Below are 15,619 nucleotides of genomic sequence, written 5' to 3'. Positions count from 1 at the left end.
TTGCAAGTTCAAGGCAGGCTGTGGGAGAATACAACTGGGGACATGTCAGAAAGAGGGGGGAGGGCAATTCCTACCTGGGGGAGCACGTACAAGGGGTGTGAGGCTGTGCACCAGATTCTCTTCCCACCACTCATGTGCGTCAGGGCCTCAGTGAGGGAACATTGGGAGAAGGTTCCGGATGTTTGCCTCCAAATAGTTTCTGTTCCCCATCTGTTGTCTTCCCCAAAGTCTTTATATCATGCATCCAAACAGCCTAGGCTCTTCGTGCTTATCTTGAGTATTTTGTGCAGATGGAATCTAATCATATGTGTGAGATTCTCTGCATTGACCTTGCAGAAGCTGAGTTTGTCTGAGCCCTGCTGCTATGAAGTGGGCCACAGGGAAACACCAACTTCTTGGAATTGATGCAAGAGCTTTAGGACCCACGGATGGCTCTGTGCTCAGGGCTGCTCCTGGCCATGTGCTCAGGAGTGACCCCTGGGGGTACTCAGGGAACCATATGAGGTGTTGGGGGTGGAACTGGGCTTGGCCGCATGCGAGGCAAGTGTCTCAGCCGCTGTACTACCTCCTCCAGTTCATGGTGGTTCTGTTTCTAGCGATCCTCATTTCTGCCTGGAAAGCAGCGAATACCGATATTTCAGGGTCTTTCACATTAGACAAGGGTCTTCAGAGATCAGTTTGGCCAATGGAGCCAGAAAGGGAATTCACTGAAAGCTCATGGGATCCAAAGAGGTGAGTATGGGACCCAAAAGTGCTTGGAGATCTCTTTATTCTGAGTTAAAAGTCTCAGCAGGCCCTGCCCCCCCTGGGAAGGGAAGGAACAGACTTTCTCGGAGGAAAGGCCAAAGCTTTGCTTTCCTCTGTCCCCTCTCCTCTCTATCCCTCCCCTCTCCTCTCTATCCCTCCCTTCACCTCTTTTTCCTCTTTCTCTCCCCCCCCTCTTTCTCTTCTCTCCTCTCTTTCCCTCCCCCTCCCTCTCTCCCTCCCTCTCTTCTCATCTCCCTCCTCCTTCTCTCCTCTCTTCTACACCCAGAGGTGCTCAGGGCTTACTCCTGTCTCTGTGCTCAGGGATCACTCCTGGTGTTCTCTGCGGACCATAGGGAACACCAGGAACTGAACTTGGAGCAACCATGTGCTAAGGCCATCACCCCACCTGCCTTCATCCTGTGGCTTCATCCTGGCTTCTCTTCTGTCCCACTCGGGAATCTGAATGGAAGCATGGGGAGAAGGAATTTTTTTTCCTAATCACGAGCATGGAATATTCTTCCATGTAGATCTTTAACTTCTTCCAATATTTTTTTTAAATAGTTTTCAGCATAAAAAATAGTTTTACATTTTCATTGATAGCCCTTATGCTTTTCATGTTATTTTAAGAATATTTATTAAGCATTTTACCTCAGTACATTGAAATGCTCTTGTCTGTCACATGTTGTATCTACCGAAGTTTGGGGAGGCTCAGAGACTTAACTCTGCTTGCAAACAGATTTCATGGATGCGTGAGCCTGCAGCCTGGAGCGTTACTCAGGAATCTGTTTTTGGCGTCCTGTCCGCTGATTCCTTTACAGAAAGTAAAGATACCAGCTGAGGCCCCCAGCTGTAGAGAGGAAAGTCCAATGTATGTAACAGGGCTTTGCCGTAAAGAGCTTTCAGTCAGCATCTGCCTGAATCTCATCCTAAGAGAAGAATCTTCATTGCCCTGAGTAGGAACCAGACCTGCACTCTGCTCTGCTAGAGTCTTTACCAGCCCCCTCAAGGCTGTCAGCTAGACACAGGTCTGCATCCCTGAAGAGAACCTAAAACGAGACGGAAACCTGGGGGACCCCAGAATCTCACATCCTAACGGTATCTTGCCAACTTGCCTCTGAACAGAGACAATCTGCCCATAGTGATTTTCCTGTTCAGTATCTCTCATTTCTCTCTTCTGCTTATGCTACCTCAGACCTTCATTGCAGTGATGAATAAAAAGGGCAGAGAGGATTCATTGCTCCTTGCTCACTCTCAGCAGGGTTGAACTGAATATTAAACACATTATTTGGGGATGGAGCAATAGCACAGCGGATAGGGCATTTGCCTTGCACGCGGCTAACCCGGGTTCGATTCCCAGCATCCCATATGGTTCCCCGAGCCAGGAGGAACCCTTGTGCATCACTAGGTGTGGCCCAAAAAGGAAAAAAAAAAGATCAGTGAGAGAAGTAATGTTTTTTTTTCTTTTGGGTCACACCCACTGATGCACAGGGGTTCCTCCTGGCTCTGCACTGAGGGATTACTCCTGGTGGCACTCAGGGGACCATATGGGATGCTGGGAATCAAACCCAGGTCGGCCGCATGCAAGGCAAATGCTCTACTGGCTATGCTATCACTCCAGCCCCTCTCACTGACCTTTACTAGGTAGAAAAGTTTTCTTGATTTTCTAGCTTCCTGAATGCTTATCTTGAATGTGGGGTTTAATTGAGTCAACTGTTTGTACCCCAAACTCTTAAGCAATTGTCTTCTATGTGGTAAATTACATGGATTTTATAAAAATATAAAAATATACATACAGTAAGTTCCATGTAGAGTGCAGCATCCTTTCAGATATTCTTGGTTTAGTTTCATATTTTGCTAAAAGTTTGCTTCTAATTTCACAGAAGGTTTTTTTTTCTAATTGTTGGTTTTGATGGGCTGGAGCAATAGTAGGGTGTTTGCCTTGCACGCGGTCGACCTGGATTTGATTGCTCGCACCTCTCAGAGAGACTGGCAAGCTACTGTGAATATTCCACCTGCACGGCAAAACCTGGCAAACTCCCTGTGGCACATTCAATATGCCAAAAACAGTAACAACGAATCTCACAATGGAGATGTTACTGATGCCTGCTTGAGCAAATCCATGAACAATGGGAGGACAGTGCTACAGTGCTATAATTGTTGGTTTTGATATCAGAGCAATACTGGCCTTATTGAAGTATAGGGAAGTATTTCTTCCCCAAAAGTATTGCATTCTGACAGCTTGTGTTAAAAGGACATTTTTGTTTTTGGACCACACCAAGCTGTGCTCAAGGATTGGCTCTTGTCTCTGTGCTCAGAGATTACTCCTGGTGGACTGAGGGACTATATGTGTTGCCGGGGATCAAATCCAGGTCAGCCATGTGCAAGGCAAACACCCTCTCCACTGTACTATTTGTCTGGCCCCGGAAAAAGATTTTTTGATCTTTAAATGTTTTGTAAAATTCATGTAAAGCCATTTGTGTCTGGAATTTCCTTTGTGGGATGGTTTTTACTCATGAATTTTATGGTTACACATATGTAGGGCATTTAATGTTAGTTCTCACGTGTTTTGACAATTTGTATCTTTCAATAGGCCCTCCCGTTGATCGTCGATTTGCTCGAGTGGGCCCAGTAACATCTCCATTGGAGACTTTGTTGTTACTGTGTCTGGCATATCGAATACTCTCAGTAGCTTGCCGGGCTCTCCGAGAGGGGCGGAGGAATCGAACTCGGGTCGGCCATGTTGGCTGTGTGTAAGGCGAACGCCCTACCCGCTGTGCTATCGCTCGGCTGGAGTGATCTTTCAATAAAATGTACTATTTCATCTGCTCAATATTTTTATTAATCTCTTAATATCTGTAGGATCTATAGATTACCTCCTTTGTCTTTTCCAGTAAGTTTTTGATCTGTTAATATAAATGTCTATTTAATTGCTCTGTCCAGGGAGACAACTTTTGGTTTCATTTAAAAATTTTTTTTTCACTTAGTTAACATTCTACTGTGATGTGCTTTATTTTATTTTTTTCACTTTTTTTATTGAATCACTGTGAGACAGACCATGACAAAGCTGTTCATGATTGGATTTCAGTGATACAGTATTCCAACACCCATCCCAACTTTTGGTGTTATTGGTTTCCCCGTCCCCCTTGCTCCTTTACTCTTTTTATTTCAATTATTTATTTTTCTTTGATGTTAATTCTTTCTAGTTTCTAAATGTGGAAGTTTAGATCAATGGTTTTAAACTGCATTTTCAAGTTAAACATTTAAAGCTATTGATTTCTCTCCAAGCATTGCTTTAACTACACGTGGGAAATTTTAATATTCTGGGGTTTATGATTATTCAATTTTCTGTGTTTTGGAGGGATATTTCTCAGTCATATACAGCAATGCTCAAGGGTTACCTCTGGTGGTACTCAGGGGACCATATGTGATGGATGGGGAGGAAATGGGGTTGGCTACATGCGAATTATAATTTTGTGACTTTTTGAAAATCTAGTTTATTTAGCATATATTAGTTTCCAAATATTTGGAGATCATTCATCTCTTTTAAAGTAAAAAAAACTATAATTAAACTATGATTAAATATAATTTTTAAATTCTTTGATATTTTTGGGTTTTTATTTTGGGGTCATACCTTGTGGCACCCAGAGATAACTCCTGGTTCTGAGCTCAGAGCTTACTTCTGTTGGTATATACTTCTGGAACTGTCTCTCCCACCCAATTATTTGAAATTTAAAGAGATCTGTTTGTGCACAAGCACATGCTAGATATTGAATAATGTTTTATGTGCACTTGAAGTCCATAGTGTAGAGTGAGGTGGCTTAGAAATACCTACTAGGCCAAATTGTTATCATGCGTAAACCTTCTTAAGGTCATATGATCCATTTATTTAGAAGAATACTAAATTTTCCAATTAAAATCTAGATTATTTTTTTCTCTTCTTTGTCCTGTTACTTTCTGCTTCATGTATTTTAAAGTCTTGATAGTAGGAAGTAAATATTTAAAATGGTCATCCTGATGATTGTTTTACATTAGAAAGTGTCATATTTTATTTCTTGTCTTTTGTTTTTGGTCAGATATTAGCACTGCACTGTCCTCCTATTCATCAATTTGCTCGAGCGGGCACCAGTAATGTCTCCATTGTGAGACTTGTTGTTACTATTTTTGGCATATCGAATACGTCTCAGGTAGCTTGCCAGACTTTGCTGTGCGGGCAGGATATTCTCGGTAGCTTGCTGGGCTCTCCGGGAGGGACGGAGGAATCGAACCCGGGTCGACCGCATGCAAAGCACAGCGGGTAGGTCAGATATTATGTATGCTTTTTTTGGTTTGGTTTTTGTTTGGGGATTTGGCGTTTGGGGTCATACCTGGAGGTGCTTGGGGCTTACTCCTGGCTCTGCACGCAGGAATTCCTCCTGGTAGTACTCAGGGGATTGTATAGGATGCTGGGGATTGAACTCAGGTTGGCTGCACGCAAGGCAAATGCCCCATCTATTATCTCTCTAGCCCCCCAAATTTCATCCCTGTGGTAGCATGTTGCAGAATTTCCTTCCTAAGGTTAAGTCCCATTGTGATATATCAGTTAGTTTGTTCTCTCATCCACCAGTGGACATTTGGGTTGCTTCCACATTATTGCTCTTGTGAATAATGCTGCTATAATCACCCGTGGACAGACACCTCTTTGAAACCCTGCTTTCAATTATATTGGGCATATCTCTAGAAGTGGGCACTGTCACGGTCACGGTCCTCCCGTTATTCATTGATTTGCTCGAGCGGGCCCAGTAACATCTCCATCATGAGACTTGTTGTTACTGTGTTTGGCATATTGAATACGTCACAGGTAGTTTGCCAGGCTTTGCCGTGCGGGCAAGATACTCTCAGTAGCTTGCCGGGCTCTCCGAGAGGGGTGGAGGAATAGAACCCGGCTCAGCCGGGCCAACTGTGTGCAAGGCAAATGCCCTATCACTGTGCTATCGCTCCAGCCCAGAAGTGGGTACATATTTTCAAATGTTTGAGGGACCTCGCAGCTGTCAGCCATGGTAACTGAATCATTTCACATTCTCACCAACAGTGCCCAAGAGTTTCAATCCCTCCGCTCCTTGTCAACACCCAATTTCTCATTTTAAAAGCATAGTAGCTAGTCTCTTGGTACTTGCATATCTTTCCCAATTTTATCTTTAACCGTTTATGCTTTGATTGAAAGTGTGTCTCTTGGAAACACTATGTACTTGAATCATACTGTTTCATCCAGGCTGTCAGTTTTTTAATTGGCCTTACTCATTATATTTAATGTCGTTGTTATGATTGGGTTGAAGTCATCTCTCTTGCTATTTATTTAAGCCATATGCTCCTTGTTCATTTGTTTTCTTCCTGCTTTCTATCAGATGAATCAAGCATTAGTATCCCATCTTCACTGCCTTTTTTATGTCTTAGTTTCGATTAAAACTTTTAAAATTTGATTAGAATATTTTGCTAGAGATTTCTCTGTGTATATTCAGTGCTAAGTCTCCCTTTCTTTATATGTAATTATATATCTATGTGTATATATATATATATTCAATGCTAAGTCTACAGTCTTTATAGGAAGACCAGATATTTGTATATGAACTGTATCTCCAGCTTTTCTCAAAATTCCACATGCTCCTGGGGCTGGAGCCATAGCACAGCAGGTAGGGCATTTGCCTTTACATTCGGCTGACCTGGGTTCAATTCTCAGCATCCCATATGGTCCCCGAGCACTGCCAGGAGTGATTCCTGAGTGCATGAGCCAGGAGTAACCCCTGTGCATCGTCGGGTGTGACCCCAAAAGAAAAAAAACTATATGCTCCAATGGTAACTGATTTGTGTGTGTGTGTGTGGTGGGGGAAGGGGAGTTCGGGCCACACCCAGAGATGCTCAAGTGTTACTCCTGGCTCTGCACTCAGGAATTACTCTTGGTGGTGTGCTTGGGGGACCATATGAGATGCTGGGGATCGAACCCAGGTTGGGGGTGTGCAAAGCAAGTGCCCTACGTACTGTACTATATACTGTACTGTAATGCTTCTGGGCTTACTCTTGGCTCTGTGTTCAGGGATCACTCCTGGCAATGCTCACTCCAGCCCTGCAGTGGTATCTGATTTGTTACAGATAATGTTCCACACAGACTCCATCCTTCCATCTGGTATCAAACATTTCCACCCGGCTCCTAACACCCACCCTCCTCAGGAGTCCCGTGTCTAGGCCTCCTCCTTCCGAACTCACCTGGCACTTTCTAATCATGGATGGCTTCCTATGTGTTTGTACATGCAAACACGAGAAGAGAGGAGGTAACATCCCTACTGCCTGCTTCCATTGTCAGCAGGGTATGTCCGCTGAGGAGGTCAAGGCTGATAAATTTGCATGAGTGCCTGCATGTTGTGGACATTAAAATCCTGCCAGTCTCCCTGTGGCAGCTTGACCAAGCAACATCTGAGCCCCACTTGATCTATTTAGTATGGGAATGGGCCTTAGCACCCAGATTCTCAGGAACGCCATGGTTCTCAGACTGAGATAAGGGGGTGCTCTTCATAAGAAAAGGGAAAGTCAATGCCAGTCTCCACTCAGGTTCCAGGTTTCTTTTGTTGCAGAAAATAATTTTAGGAGAAGACAGTGACACAAAATAATTTAAGGAACCTCATGGGAAGGGGGGCGTTCCGGTCCGTCCTTCACGCCCTACCGAGGTCAACAGTTGCCCCCCACGAGCGGCTCTCCAGCACGGCCACAGCCCCAGAAGCACAAGGACTTAATGCAGAACCCAGCAGCTTGGAGCAGAAAAGTGAAAGGACTATGCGTTAATCCAGGCAATCATTTCTGCCCAGAGGGGAAAGGGTGTTGGTCCCTTCCGCCCTCCTCCCTCTGGAAAGAAAGATGGCGGCCACATGGGAGCCTTGTGGACAGCAGGTATGAGCCGGGGGTGTGGGGGCGACTAAAACCTCATGGGTCGGGGGGCGTTCCGGTCTGTCCTTCACGCCCTACCGAGGTCACCAGTCGCCCCCCCACGAGCGGCTCTCCAACACAGCCACGGCCCCAGAAGCACAAGGACTTAATGCAGAACCCGGCAGCTTGGAGCAGAAAAGTGAACGGACTATGCGTTGAACCAGGCCATCAAGTCTGCCCAGAGGGGAAAGGGTGTTGCCCCATTCGCCCTCTCCTCTCTGGAAAGAAAGATGGTGGTCACATGGGAGCCTTGTGGACAGCAGGTATGAGCCGGGAGTGTGGGGGCGACTAAAACCTCATGGGAAGGGGGGCGTTTCGGTCCACCCTTCACGCCCTACCGAGGCCACCAGTTGCCCCCCACTAGTGGCTCTCCAGCACGGCCACGACTCCAGAACACAGAAACCAATTTCTTAACTATCTGACTTTCAGTTGAAATACTTCCAGGGTCAATAGGTAAAATAGCAGAAATCCAAAACCAACATTTAATTCTTGAACCCAGCTGTAGAAAGCAAATCACTTCACAATGCTTTTTCAGCATGTCTGATTTGGGGGGGGTAAACTCTAAATAATAGTGGTGAATCTTTTATTGAAACAATGAATCTAATCAAAGCAGATAGAGTGTTAACTAGAATTCATCTGCCTCACAGGGACGGGGAGGGGTGGGGGGTGGGGTCTTATTGGGGTTCTTCATGGTAAAAAATAAGTATTGGTAAAGGGAAATGTATTTGATATTTGCATGACTGAGACCTAAACCTGAAAGCTTTGTAACCTTTCCCACAGTGATTCAATAAATAAATAAATAAATTTAAAAAAAATAATTTAAGGGAAGATACTAAATCTAAGAAAAAAAATAGGGACTTCTCCAGAGAGGAGAGATTAATCACGGTCACGGTCCTCCTGTTGTTCATCGATTTGCTCCAGTGGGCCCAGTAACGCTACTGCTGTGCTATTGCTGTGCTATCGCTCCAGCCCTCAAAGAGGAGAGATTTGCAGAAGGAAATTCTATACCCTCAGGGCACGGGCAACCCTAGAATAGAGTGCTGTAAAGTAAAAGGGAGAAATTATGCATCCTAGGGGTAGAGGTGCAACTTGAATAGAGTGGCCTGAACTGCTTTTCTTTCTTTCTTTCTTTCTTTCTTTCTTTCTTTCTTTCTTTCTTTCTTTTTTAACTTTTTCTTTTGTTTTAGGGGCCACACCCAGCAGTGCTCAGGGCTTCCTTCTGGCTCTGTGCTCAGAAATTTCCCCAGGTGGGGCTCGGGAGACCACAGGTGGTGCCAGATCCGACCAGCAAATGTTCGAAGACTTTACTAACCCTCTGGGCCCTCTGAGCTGCATTGGGAAGCTGACTAGAAGTGTTCTCCTTCCCACACTCCCTCTGCATGGCTCAAAGGTCTTATGAGGGAGTTGTCAAGAAAAAAATTTTTAGCTCTGGAAGGCTCATCTTAGTCTTTTTCTTGGGTGGGAGAGGTTGGGGTCAAGGGGGTAATTTGCCACATCCAGCTAGCTAGGGGGTCATTCCTGGCTCTGTCCTCAGGAGTGACCTCTGGTCATGCCCAGGGGACCATATACGGAGCCAGGGATGGAACCAGAGTTGGCTGCTTGGAAGGCAAGTGCTCTAACCCCTGGACTATCTCTCTGGCTCAATTTCCTAGTCTGGTCTGGGCACCGTTCCTGCAGTGAGGAATCTCTGGATGCTCCTGGCTGTCCTGAGATGGTATCAGGATGGCTCCTTTTCAGGATATATATTCCCTCTCCAAGCCATTCTTGGGTCAGGATGTCTATTTTCTTTCCAAACCATTCTTGGACATCTCTTGTCTCTCCAAGCATTTTTCTCAGTGTTAGTTTTCTGACAAGAAGTCCAAACGGCCTCCCTCCCTGACCATCTTTCTTGTGTCCCTGGTGTCCAGTGGTCCTTCTGGTGGGATTTGTGCATCTGCTTCCCCATCAGCGCATGGTGTTGTGCCCGAGTTTCAGATGCGGAGAGACCAAGTCCACACACAATAATGCAAAAGCAAAGGAACTTATTACTAGCCCAAGCCAGCACTAACCTGAAGTCTCATCTGATGCAGTGGAGTCTTGACAAGGACCCCAACTCCATATCACAAGCAGTTTTATATAGGGTTCATAGTTAAGAAGCAATTTATATACTGGTCTACTTTTTTTTTTAGCAACGGCCCTATTACAATGGTGGTCAGCAATTAGGCAATGGTTAGTAACAGTTTCTAAGGAGGGTACAATGACCCCTCATGACTGGCCAGACCCAACTGCCCAATTCCTTCTCGAGGCACATTACTCAACTGGGAGTTTACCAGAAACTGCACGTCCTGCTTTGAGGAAATAGAAACCGAGTCCTCGCTGAGACTTAATGTTAACTGCAGCTTGTCATGGCATCAGTTTCACCCTCACAATGGGCTGCTGTTGGCCTCACCCAGCTCTGTATCCCTGTCCTTGGGAGGGCTCTGGCACAAGACAAGCATCTAATCAGCTGCCTTATCTGAAGAAAATTAAACAGACAGAAATGCAGGGAAGTGGCCTGTCTTACAGAGTCAGTGTGGAGCGCTGGATCAAGCCACTGGACGGTCTCTTGGCAAAGTCAAGCAGCTGGAGGACAGCCACGGCTTAGAGGCCATGCTTGGATTGAGGGAGATTATTTGTTTTCTTTGTCATGCCAAAAATTTAGAATTGAATAGAAAAGAGGGGATTTATTATTAACTTATTTAGGGCCTGGTCCAGCCGCCGAGACCATGTGGTGCTGGGAGTCGAACCCAGGTTTCTAGCAAGTAAATACTCAGCCTGTACTGAGTTCTCTCCAGCCCCCAAAGGATTTGCGACATTACTCATCAGTGCTCACGGCTTACTCCTGGCTCTGTGCTCACTCTTGGTGGGATTTGTGGGATTTTATGTGCTGCCAGGGATTGAAACCCGGTTGGTGCAAAGCAAGTGCCTTATCTGCTGTGCTCTCTCTCCAGACCCTAAGAGAGGCTTTAAAAGATAACACTGAGAAGTATATCTAAGCATCAGTAGCACCAACTTCAAAAACAGGAAGTGGAGTCTTGTTTTAGGCTGAGCAGATAGAGTGAGGTAATAGCCTAGGCGTATCTAGGTTTTTTTTTTTTTCTCTTTGGATCACACCCAGCGATGCTCATGGGTTCCTCCTGGCTCTGCACTGAGGAATTACTCCTGGCAGTGCTGGGGGGACCATATGGGATGCCGGGGATCGAACCCGGGTCAGCCGCGTGCAAGGCAAACGCCCTACCCGCTGTACTATCACTCCGGCCCCATATCTAGGAGTTTTATAGGAAAAATATTTATGAAGGGAAATGGTGGGTAGGCACAGACAAGGAAGAGACAATGAACATATCTGATCATAGAAGATGTACAGAAATGTACAGGTAACGTAGGCTACAAGTAATCAGGGGTGTGTGTTTTTAGGAAGGTGACAGAGGAAGGGGGCATGGGGAGAGCCTTCTCTCTGACACAGTCTCCACTGACCTACTCTGCCCTGCCAGAACCTGCGTACCTATATTCGGCTCTCTTAGACCCACCCAGCAGGCAGAGACTCTTACCTATGCCCTGGCATGTTTCTAGAGGGGTGACCCATCTTCTTCCAAAACTACAAACATCCATCAAGTTTTTTTTTTTTAAGGGAGGAGTTACACTTCTTTCTCACTTAAAAAGAAAATGGCACCGTGATTTAAAAATGAGTTCATCCTAGCTCCAGGTATGCAATGTTCCAGCACCAATCTTCCACCAGTGTCAACTTCCCTCCACCAATGTCCCCAGGTTTCCTCCCAGCCCCAAGCCTGCCTCCATAACAGGCACATTTTTGGGGGATTTCTACGTTTACTTTTGCTTCCAGCAAGCTAACATGTTATTTGCCACATTCAACTGGGTGCTTAGTACATTTGAAAGTACAGCTCGTCCCAAAGATTTATTTATTTTTTTATTGTTGTGTCACACCCGGCAATACACAGGGGTTGCTCCTGGCTCATGCACTCAGGAATTACTCCTGGTGGTGCTTGGGGGGACCATATGGGATGCTGGGAATCGAACCCGAGTTGGTCTCATGCAAGGCAAACACTCTACCCGCTGTGCTATCGCTCCAGCCCCAGATTTAATGTTTTTAACAATTCTATTAAATAATTGTGGGCTGGAGCGATAGCACAGCGGGAAAGGTGGTTGCCTTGCATGCGGCCGACCTGGTTCGTTCAATTCTTCCGCCCCTCTTGGAGAGCCTGTCAAGTTATGGAGAATATCTCGCCTGCATGGCAAAGCCTGGCAAGCTACCTGTGACGTATTCGATATGCCAGAACAGTAACAAGTCTCACAATTTGTTGTGAGATGTTACTGGTGCCCGCTCGAGCAAATCGATGAACGACAGGAGGACAGTGCTACAGTGCTACAAAGTCATTGGTAGTTGAGTTTTAGACATATAATATTTCAACATCAATCCCACCACCAGTGCTCCCATATTCTCTTCCCACATCAGCTTGACAGGCACCTTGTGTAAACTCAAAAAAGGGGCACAGCACAGCGGCGGTGGCTCTATCTCTCCTGCTGCCCATGTTTGGTAGTCTCACGCCGCTTCCCCCACCCCGGGGAGGTCAATGCCAATGGGCAGGCAAGGGAAGAAATGAGGGCCAGGCTGGTTGGTCTTAGTTGCAGTTTATTCCAATCCTCTCTCTACCCACACCAGTCTCTCTTTTCTCCTCTGCCTCTGCTTCTTCCTCCCCCATGCTACTTCATTCTCCTTCTCCATCCCCCTTCATCTTCCTCTGGAGTCTGGATTCTGATTCTGATCTCCTTTCTCCTCCTTCTGATCCCCCAGCCCACTTTTACAGTACAGTTAAATCCCAAAGCATGAGGGGTTGGGGTAATAATTACACATAGGTGTGATCACAATCAATAGGGGTAGAATTCTTTCCCTCAGGGAAAGCCACTCTTAGGACAGATCCTCTCTCAGCAGGACGACCCACCCTCTAGCGGAATCCCATGGGTGTGTTTCTCCTCTCCTTGTCCGACAAGCGTATAAGCATATATAATATAAATCATTTTGTATGGATACAGTAAGAAATATCTTAAACTTATAGAATTGCCTTCCTAGGGCCATCTCGATCTCAGATTACAGTGCTCAGGCCAGATAGTCTTTCCCATCCCTAGCAGGATCCTAGTCTCGTCGTTACTTTTGGATCATGACAGCATTTGTCTATGATCAAACTCTTATAACTAAGAATCGTGGCACTTTTGCCTGGCCCATTTCGATGCCAGGGTAGCTCACCGCTTGCCCTGGGTCCATTCAGTCCCTCGTCAGGACCCTGCTTTTGGGGTGTTAGGAACTAAGGGCAACTGAGGCTTAAGTTGAGAAAGCAGATGCCCGGGAATGAATAATATTCAAAGCCAATTAAATTCTAAGTTACAAAGCATAATGTTAACGGTCCTCCTGTATCCACACAAAAGGGACATTGCTTTAAAGTAAACTGTTCAGAAGACTTAATAAGGAGAGGAGAAAGGCAATATTTCACTCATACATATAAAATCATAGATTTCTGAGGAATCTAATCTTACAAGTTAACAGAGTCTGATTAGGGGGAAAGCTGATTAACTGGTTGGGGAGGAGAGCATAGGGAAGAATTTACAGATAAACACAAGGGAATGGAAATGCCTCAAGAGCACTGTGATGGGTGTAACCAGATGAACCTAAGCTCCTTGTGGAGAAAGGACAAAGCAATGTCATCCTACAGCACCTTACAGAGTTCCAGTGGTTTCAGCTTAGATCGCAGGCTTTCAATGTTGCTGAGTCTGTGTTTCGGAGATATGGTGCCACCATTCCTCTCCACTCCCCACAACATTGCCAGTATAAAGGAAGCCCTGATGCCTGCTCACCCATTATTTCCCGTTCTCCTCTTTCCCCCTTGCTTTCTTTCCTTCTCTGTCTTCCTCTCTGAACAAGAGGGTTCAGGGTGATGTAGGCCTCCCCCTTTTACTACAAATACATTTCCTCATCCAGGTGTGTGGGGCCCAGGGCTTAGATCTCCAAGCCTGCTCGGATCGGGACTGGGCCTCCTCCACCCAGATCCCCCATCTTCCAGTATGTAGGTGTTAACACCTACCAACTGCCCCTGGCGCCATGTAATCCCATCAATGGCCAAGACCCAGAGACTATAAAACCCAGCTCCTGAAAGGGAACAGCACAGAGTCTCCTGCCCCCACACTTGGCTGTGTTCACCGGGGCCCCTTGGAGGAGGGTGGGTTGAGTTTCCCTCCCCACCCGGAGCAGATCCCCAGCAGCTGAAGACCTCCGATTCCAGCCAGTACTCTATATATCATAGATAAGTGAGATCATCAACAGGCACATTTTTAAAAAGTTTTATAATGAATTAACATGAATTACAAAGTTACAATGTTATTCATGACTGAGTTTCAGGCATACAACATTCCAACATCAATCCCATCATCAGTGCCCACTTCCCTCCATCAATGTCATTTTCCCTCCCCCCTCCCACCTGTTTCTATGGCAGGTACTTATTTTCTCCCCTGCCCTTCTTTTGAATACTATTACTGGAAATGCACATCATTTTACCTCCTTTCAGCACCCAGTCCTTGTCCAGAATGACCACTTTCCTCTATCATTGTCACAGTCGTCCCTTCCCTGACCTATACCCTCTTCTCCCTCCCCAGTGGCAAACTTCCTACTAAGAACCAATTCACAGGCACATTTTTAAGTTCGGACAAGCCTCATGCATGAAGGAACCGGCAGAGGAACCCAGGTGTGCGGGACCCAGGGCTTAGATCTCCAAGCCTGCTCAGATTGGGACTGGGCCTCCTCCACCCAGATCCCCCATCTTCCAGTAGGTAGGCGTCACACCTACCAACTGCTCCTGGCGCCGTGTAATCCCGTCAACGGCCAAGACCCAGAGACTATAAAACCCAGCTCCTGGAAGCGACATCTTATTATCTAGTTCTTACTCTGGAGAACCTGGCAGGCTACTGAAAGTATCCTGCCCACATGGCAGAGTCTGGCAAACTCCCCGTGGCGTATTCAGTATGCCAAAACCCAGTAACAATGATGGGTCTCATTCTCCTGACCCTGAAAGAGCCTCGAACATGGCACTTTTTAAAATCTCAGGGCTAGGACTAAGGAGACGTTACTGGGGCCTGCTCGAGGCAATTGATGAACAACAGGATGACAGCGATACAGTGATTGTCGTTCAGCTTCCAAGCTTACAGTACTGATGGCTTAGATACAGACATATACCACACTCTATCATGTGTCCTAGGCCCCTGACCCTAACCCCTGTGAGCTATGTACTCTATGTACTCCTCCATTTCTCACCTTATCTGGCCTTTTTATTTCTGTAGTCCAGCCCTTAGAGTTAACCCAGCTTTGCTACTTTGTGGTCGCTTATCACACTGTTCTATAGACCACAGTGAGAAGAGATCATTCAGTATTTGTCCGTCTAACATCACTTAACATCCTCCAGTTCCAGCCAACTTGTGAATTGCATGATTCCATCATTCCTGTGGCTGCACAGTATTTATTCCGCTGTGTCTATACACCACACCTTCCTTACTCATTTGTCTGTTGATGGACACCTGCGTTGGTTCCAGAGGGCTGTAGGATTAAGCGTTGTAAAAAGCAGTGGTGTGCCTATGTCCTTTTGAATCAAAGTTTATGTCTCCCGAGGAGTATATACCAGTGAGTGGAAATATGTTTTTGCCCTTTCTCTTGTGTTTGTGTTTGGACCACAATCCTGTGGTGCTCAGGGGTGTGGGGATTGAACCCCAGTAGACCTGAGCGAGGCAAGCACCCTGCCCACTGTACTATGCCTCTAGTTCCTGTGCTCTTGTTTTCTTTTCTTTTCTTTTTTTTTAATTTTTATTAATGAAACCCCATGAGATACAGTTGTAGACTTACAAATTT

The sequence above is a fragment of the Sorex fumeus genome, unplaced genomic scaffold, assembly GCF_029834395.1.
Source record: "Sorex fumeus unplaced genomic scaffold, SorFum_2.1 ptg000007l, whole genome shotgun sequence".
Classification (NCBI taxonomy): Eukaryota; Metazoa; Chordata; class Mammalia; order Eulipotyphla; family Soricidae; genus Sorex; species Sorex fumeus.
This window is presented reverse-complemented; position numbering follows the sequence as displayed.